We start from the raw sequence: 8,284 nt of genomic DNA on the forward strand, positions 1-8,284 counted from the left end.
TGTCATCTAGTGTTCATGATCAGTGCCTCCTAAGGGACCAGCCAGAAGGCTTACTTTGCTGCTGAATGTGGATGTTTTCCATTAATTGACTTACACTTGAGTTGTGTGCACTAATCTGGGGCCAAACAGAAAGAAAACAGGGAAAAGTCATTCGGATCAAACAAGAATTGATTACTTGGCAGCATGCAGGGGAAAAAAATTAATCCCTTTGGATCAAAGAAAGCATTTTGGGCATTTTCAAAAACAAGCCAAGGATTTTTGGAAAGACAGGTCTCAATCTGCAGTGGGATTTCAGCAAAGAGCCATGTGAGCAGGAGGGGTCACGGTGTTTGCCCCACTGGTGATCACTCTCATTTGGCCTGGGGGACTGCTTGGCTGGGAAGCACAGCCCACCCTTCTGCTCTCAGACTGCTATTTGCACATTTTAACCTAACCTGGCTTGCTTAGACTGAATTTGCTGATTGCTTTTATTGCCCAAAACCAGCACTTTCAGGAGAATAATTGATTTATCAATTTTTCCCCCAGACTGAAATAATACTTCAAGCAGTGAATTACCCCCTGAGCCCTCTTGCCAGGATCTCTGTGGTCTCACAATATTTGCTAATTGTCTGGCTTTCCTGTGTCTCCTCCTTGCTGTGTGAAAGTCACATCTGAGCTGCAGAGATATTAAGATCCTGACCCAAAGTCATCTAAGCACATGGATAACTTTACACTGGTTGGGATGTTACACGTGTGCTTAAGTATTAGCTGGATGAGAGCCCTAGTGCCTGACAGCATCGTGGAAACCAACAGTGCACACAGAGATAGCGAGTGCAGAAAAACAAAGAAACAAGATAGAAACATCCTTTTGCTCCCAAATAAGTCTTTCTCCAATAAGGAGAAAGGAACAGAAATCTGCAATGGCAATTCAGTCATCTGTGTTTTAGTCGCACCTAGATTTAAAAGAAATATTTCCAATTGAAAAGAAAAAAAGCTTCAGAGTTTTAAAAGCACTTGGCAGATTTCAAATGTTTTTGCCTTTTCTTATTTTCTTTTCCTGAGCTTCCACTCTCCAGTTTTCTTTCTTCCCTTTCTCCTTGGAGCTGCTGCCATCCACTTCTATGGAGCTTATCTTATACAGGAAGCTACTAGTATTTAATTTGTAACAACAAATCACCAGCCTGCACCCCCACATGGAAATACTATAAATACACCTGTTAAATACACCAGTCTGTAAATAACCTGATTTATTGAAAGATAAAATTCATCACACCTGTGACATGGTGCCTCATTGCCCTCACTCAGGAGCAAGAGGGTGGTGTTGTCCTTCCTTAGGGGAGACACAGTGGGCCCAGCGCCTCCCGTGCCTCCCAGGCACTTGGAGGCAGATCTGCTTTTGGCCTTGGGGACCTGTTTTCCTCTGCAGAGTTCTGCTTTTTTGCAGCCCACTCCCAGGAGCCCAGCTGATGCCTGAGTACACACCACTGCAAACAGGGCTGCTTCCCACTCCCCATCCCCAAAACAATCCCAGGGGGGTGTTCCAGGCTGTGCCAGTCACTGCCTACCACCCTGTCATTACCTGGCCAAAGGGGAAAAATTTCACCTGGGCTGAATTTGGACATAATGAACAACTGACTCTGTTTTTTTTCCCTGCCAGTCCTTACCAGGACATCTCTATGTCCTTCCCAGTGACCCAGCACCTCCCCAGCACCTAATTTCAGCTCCTTGATGCTAGTTGGGTAGACTGTAAATGGCTGGGCTTTGTCTGGTTGTCTTTCAGTGGGCAGATAGGCTTTGGAGCAGAACCAAAAGGTCGGCCAGAAGAAAACCCTGGAGTTTTGCTCTTGGGAGGGGAACTTGATGTCCTTGCACACAGCATTCCTGGCAGGCGCTTCATTAACTTCTTCCTTCATGGATAATAGAGAAAGATTTATGAGTGTCAGTAGCAGCTGAAGAGATAGCAATGAAAGCATTTTTGGCATCTGTTTTCTGGCTTACACCAGCTGTCTTTGCCCTTTCCTTGATAACACACACTTTTCCCCTTTCTCCCTTTGATACCTAAGAGGTAAGTGGTGCAAAATTTGTGATACATTTTCTAAACACAAGAGCTGGTGAGGGTATTGTGCTGGGATGTGGAAGATCTGAGCTACTTAGCATCATCTCTTCCCAAGCTGATGGAGAGGACCCAGCTGTGCCAGAGCAGCATCTGACTGCATCCCTTTGACAACCCCACTTCTCACCTTCACCTGTTCCAGCACCCTCTTCAGCCTCCCCTCCAGCCCCTGAGACACCTGCACGTGTCCCTGATGTTGCTCTGAGATGGATGGATGTGTGAATGCAGATCAGTCATATGCCTGAGCCCACAGCACATACACAAGGGCAAGGGCAGAGGTTGTTTTCAGCCCACAGGCTCTGCAGCCCTGGCACAGCCTGGCACTGCAATGGGAGGCAGGGATAGAGAGTGGATCCATTACTGAGCTGCCAGGCATCTGGGGCAGCAAGAAATCACAAAATCTCCAATCTTCAGAGAGAGGAGAACAAAACACCTCTCTAGTCATCTCCCATTCCTTCCTCACAGGCAATGACAAATATGGAGTCTATTAGGACCTTGGACAATAACCCAGATTCATTGTCCAACCCCTAACTTTCTGTGATTCTCTTTTAGACATTTGCAGGCTCCTGTTGGTGCTTTTTGTCTCTCCTGAGTGCCCTTCCCTGCAGCCAGACTTGGTGCTATGATTTGCTCTCCCAGCATGCTGGTTCATAAAAGCAAAGCCACAGATAAGGCAACCTCATGGCTGGATCCCACCATGAACAGGTAGGAATGTGCTGACTGTGCTCCCAAACCCAGCAGTGGTTTATAGGAACCTATATGTAAAGGCAGAGTGCCCCAAATCCACCCAATCTGCCAGTCTTTCTCTTGACTCATGACTCTGGGGGTAGGCATGCACAGTGTTTTGCAGGCAGATAAGAGCTCACTCTGCCCCCCATTTGGAGCCACATGGTTTACATGGGAAAAAACCCCACCAAAACCAAGCAAAGAAAGTAACCACTCTCAGACAATGTTTGGTTGCTGTAGAGAACAGGTGAGGTAGAGCCAACAGCTTCCTGCCAAAACCATGTAGAAATAGCCCAAGAATTAATGTAAGCAAGCTAAACCAATGAAATTTTGTAAAATCCAGTTACTGATATCTGCCACATTTACTGCTCTCATCTGTCTTTAATAGCAACTAAAATCTATGTCATCAATGCTTTGAGTGAAGGGCCTCATTGTGTGAAATACCTTTCTGTCCTTCACTGAGATGCCCCTATCCAGCCACAACAGATGTCCCCACTTTCCTCACAGCAAGTGAAAACTCAGTCTGTTTTCCCAATTACCTCTAAGTGGGATACTGCAAGTCACCCAGCTGTGCTAAATCCCAGCAACCAAACTCAGCAAAACAAAACAAACCAAAGCAAACATGAAACTGTCACCATAACAGGAGGGACAGGGCTTTGGTCAGCCAGATGACCAGCCATGGCTGGGTATTGTGGATCCAGCCCTCACCTCCACTGCCTCCTCGGTGTGGGCAAGAGCAGTATTTTGCACCCATTAAATTATCTTGAGGTTTTTTTTGTTCTGGGGATGCGTGCCACCAAACTGTTTGAGGATGGCCCCTAGATTATAAATACTTTAAATTGTTAAGAAGATGTAAAGAGAAGACACAGGGATACCCCACTTCCAGGTGGTTTTTATTGCACAAAAAGCAATATTGTGCTGGTGAAGTTTGGTGATGAAGATGTTGCTAACATGCAGTATGGCAGTATTGCCAGAGAACAGCTAGATGAACAGACAAACTTGAATGGCAAGACTACCTGGCTGGAGGAGACAAAGCCAGTTCTTAGCATTGTTCCCTTCAGCTCTGGTCAGAGTGGCTGAGCTAAAAACATTTTACAAAAAGGCACAAGGCTACTGATCCCAAATGCATCCTGCTTGTCCCACAGGAACTGCCCTGAGGATGCAGGGCAGGTGATGGCACAACTGCCTATTCACCCTAATGCTGGGCTGGTTAAACTCAGATGCAAAATTTTCCTTTTCAAGATTAGACAAAGAACACTGATTCCTTGAAATAAAGGGCAGAAATAGTTCAAGTATTTGACTTCTCTTAACTGTCTGCATGTTTGTCTCTTTTGATTTGTTTTACTGAAAGGTAGTTCTGTGCTAGAAAAAGGCAGAAGTCATTCCTAAAAGGCAAAAAGAAGCAAGTTCCACTATGTTCAAATCTGTTGTCATGCAACATTTCATAACTAGGCAATGAGAAAACAAAAACAGTACAAAATGAGCCTGGAAATTCTGTATCAGAAAATTAATTGGATGAGGCAGATTTTCATGTGGCCAAGGGGCAAATTTTATTGGATTTTAAGGTCCTTGGTGGGTCAGCAACAATAAACATAGAGACAGTAAAGCAGTTGAGTCGGGGATACACAGTAAATATCATCTGCATAACGGAGTGCTAGCCTGACACTGACAGGCAAGGACTAGTTCAAGGTAGCTGACCAAAAGAAGGGAGGAGAGGCCAAAATTAAGGGGAAGAAGTCATTGTCTATCCTTATAATTTTTTTTGATTTTTAAAGCAATCAGCAAAGCAGATAAAACGTTAGAAATTCAGCTCTAAAAGAAAAACAGTGTTAGCAGGCAACAGTGAAAGCTCTGAGGATGCAGAGGAACTGATTTCCACTACTGGTTGAAATTAAACCATTTTGCTATAAAGAGGGGAAAAGTAAATGGCAAAAAAAGAAAAAAGATCCTTTTTTTTTCCTCCCTTAGATGCCAAAACAGACTCACTGTTACCTGATTACTGAAAAGAGTGTTATTTCCAACACTTCTATTTCCAACACAGCCAAGAGAGAAAGGTTCCTCTAGAATCATGTCTTAAGGCTTTTATACTCCTCACTGCAATCACTCCAGACCTGTTCCATGTCCCTTATGATTCTTCACTACAAGGCTCCCAACTCTTGCCCACACCAGCAGGCAGCTCCCAAATCCCTCCAGTTCTCCCTTAATGTTTCCAAACTGCCTCCACAGGGTGCCCAGCTCAACCCAAGGGCCTGCAGACCACTCATGCTCTGCCTCCCACTCCCTGCTACTCCATATGGACTATTTTGGACATGTTAGCTGGACCAGAAATGATAGCAACCCTGGATTTCATCACATGCTGTGTGGCTGGTCCAGCAGTGTATCTTAACTGATTCAGCTGCATAAAGAAGACCTGAACTCTTCCCATGTGTCCTTGGGAAGAAGATTGTTAATTTTGGTTTCTTCTAAGAACCTGCCAGTTTTCACAAAACAGAGAAACTCATTCTCCTCGAAATTTCTGCCCTGCTGCCAGTCTGACTGGATTTGGGGAATGGTTTCAGAAGCTATGGGGGGAGGGCAAAGAATGAGAGAAGAGACAGACATGCTTCGAGGGACAGCATGCTCATTTTGATTGGAAAACAGGGCAAAAGGAGCAATTTTTCTGTTCTTGGTAATATCCAGTATATCCTGGATATAGTTCCCAGCCTGGCATGCTGCCAATCACAGAAGGCAATGGAGCAAGCCGTACTCCTTTCCTGCAGCCTCACTGGTGCAGCTTGAGCTCACCTAATGCAAAGCCACAAGATGTCAAAATTATGGAAACTCTCAACTTGACAAGAAAGTATGAATCTCCCAGTGAGCTACAGAAATTTCAACACCAGGATAATAAAAAAAATAGGCAGAGATTTCTAGAAGAGCCCTTTCACACTTTGGGAAAGCTGTTGGCCTAATTTGCTCCCCTGCATACAGCTACTCCAGAGACCACGAGTGACTGTTGTGTTGTGCTGGAGTGACCTAAGGAACTCAACCCCATTGCAGTCAGACTCAGTACAACCATGCTGGAACTGGGACTGACCCTGCTGGAATGTACAGCCTGCTGCACATCCCTGGGCACATATCTGGAACAAACTGCGTATCTCAAGCTCGTATCAGGCATAAACAACTATTTTCCTTGTTGTCTGGACCACTCTTCAAGGTGAAGCCCAGAAGTTTCGAATGCTTTTCACTGCAATCAAGATGAGCTACAGCCCCTCAGCATCTTGCATGAACTAGTTCTTTCTTCTTCAAAAGATGCAAGAAGCACTGTAAATAGCAGGGTTGTTTGCCATTTTTACAGCTTTCCAGGCAGATCATGTGTCTCAGTTTGGTGGTTACTTTCACCTCTAGCTCAGTCTTCTCCTCTTTGGTTTTTCTGCTGCTCAAAGGTCTCCTGGGCAGTGTGTGTGGGGAGCTTGTGCAGAGGTTCCAGATGTGCTTCCATCTTCTTAATTTCTCTCCAAATAATGTACAACCCAATATAATTGGGCCAGAGCACAGGCAACAGACCTGAAACTTTCTGAGATGGACTTCACAGCTCTCTGTTCCCTGTGCATCCCCTACCCCAACACTGTGAAACAGCTCTCCCAGCCAGGAGCCAGACCAACCCCAGCCTGGTGCCTGGCATGGAGAGCGTTCCTGCCTGGCATGTGTGTGCAGCAATTAGCTCCTGCTACATCCTACCAAACAAGAGGTCTACTGAAACTCCAGATTTTAGGGCTTGCAGGATAAAATTGTGTCAGAAGTCTGGCAAAATCTAGTATTTCACTATAATAAAGCTGTCTCTGTTCCTGGCTCTGTTACCCAGTCAGCTTTAAAAAAAAAAAAAAAAAAAAAAAAAGTAAATATATCATCTGCAGTCCCATTCCTACTTACATGGGTGTAAGCAAGAAGTAGCTCTGCCCAGATCACTGGAAGTTCCCTGGAGTACCAAAAAGCAGATGGATCCAGGATGGGCCCACGTTGCATCACGTGGAGCCGGGACTGAACAGGACTGAAAATAGTGGATTTTGGGCAGCCTGAAGGCCCATGATCCCTCAATGTCTTTAATATATAAATTAATTCCACCATGGAATAGGGGAGAATGCACTGAGCATTAAGTAGGGTAGGTTTTTTCATCAGTGTTACCACCAGAAGCCCTATTACAGAAATGTGACATAATTGTAATGCAGCTCCTACCTTCTGCCAGAGCCTTCAACACGCAGATTTTATTCCTTCTCTTTTCAGGTTTTCCTGCCCACTGAAGCTTGTCCAGATGTAATCAGTAGCAAGATGAAAGACTGTGGGACAGTAACACAGCTGCTGCAGAGGGCACATTGCAAATCTAAAGGGATTCATGCAGGTAAAAAACAACCCTGAGAGAGCACCTCAGGGAACCTGAGGAAGATGTTGCTCCACAAGTTTACATCTGCAGTGGTTCAGGGGACAGAGCTATGGCTTTGAGTCAGAGCCCAATTTCAGTAAAGGAATTGTATCAGAGGCTATTAAGAAAGTCTCAGGGGTATTTATGAGAGACTTCTTTATGTGGACAGTGTTTATGAACAACACAGAAACATTTGGAAGCAATTTGTTTGGGTTGTTTTTTGTTTTTCTTTTATTTTTTTCCAGACACATGTTACTTAGCTCATCATAGCTAGAAGCACATTTTGGACCAAGCCGGGTAGAAATGTATCCAGAATCAGATTGTTAAAGGTGTTTCAGCCCAACTCCACTGTGCTGACATACTTAACCAGTTCAGGAGGCTGGAGCTTGTTTACAGCACTTGTGTCCAGCACCACTGGCATGGCAGGGGCCAGGCAGTTTTGGTATCCAGCAGCCTCACTCCCTACTGAAAGTTTACCTACACTGCAAAGCATGTACATCTATACATTTTCTGTTTCTAATCCTCCCACCATACGTTTTAAAACCCTGCCTATGCAGAGCATTGCTATAATTTTGAGCACTAATCAGTAGTGCTCAAAAGTATCCCTTTCAATGAGAACCCACCCTTGAACAAGATATCCCAAGAAGAAAAGGTGCCAGCAGTTGTCACAGAAACAGGAGGGCAGGCAGGATGGGAACTGGCACACTTGTAGCCCAGGGGCAGGTGGGAAATAAGGGCAGGATACAGCTGATCACTTGCTGTCATCACGGATAGTGATGGGAAAGGATGGTCCTCACAGGTCCCCAGCCCAGGTCTCCAACCAGCTGGTCCCTTCACCCAGAGGATGCACCTCAGGGAGGTCCTAAAGCCTGGAGCAACATCTATGTAAAAGAACTCCCACACAGCCTTGTAGCTGCTTTGCAGAACAGCAAGTCCTCTTTAAACACAAAATGTCAAGATTTCAGCTAAATTCTAGGAACATTATCTAAATTAGTATCAGCTTAATAACTATCAGGAGCAAGGGTGTGGTGCCATTATCAGCTGGCTCTGGGGACAGGGATGGAGAGGTG

The sequence above is a fragment of the Calypte anna genome, chromosome 2 (assembly GCF_003957555.1).
Source record: "Calypte anna isolate BGI_N300 chromosome 2, bCalAnn1_v1.p, whole genome shotgun sequence".
Lineage (NCBI taxonomy): Eukaryota > Metazoa > Chordata > Aves > Apodiformes > Trochilidae > Calypte > Calypte anna.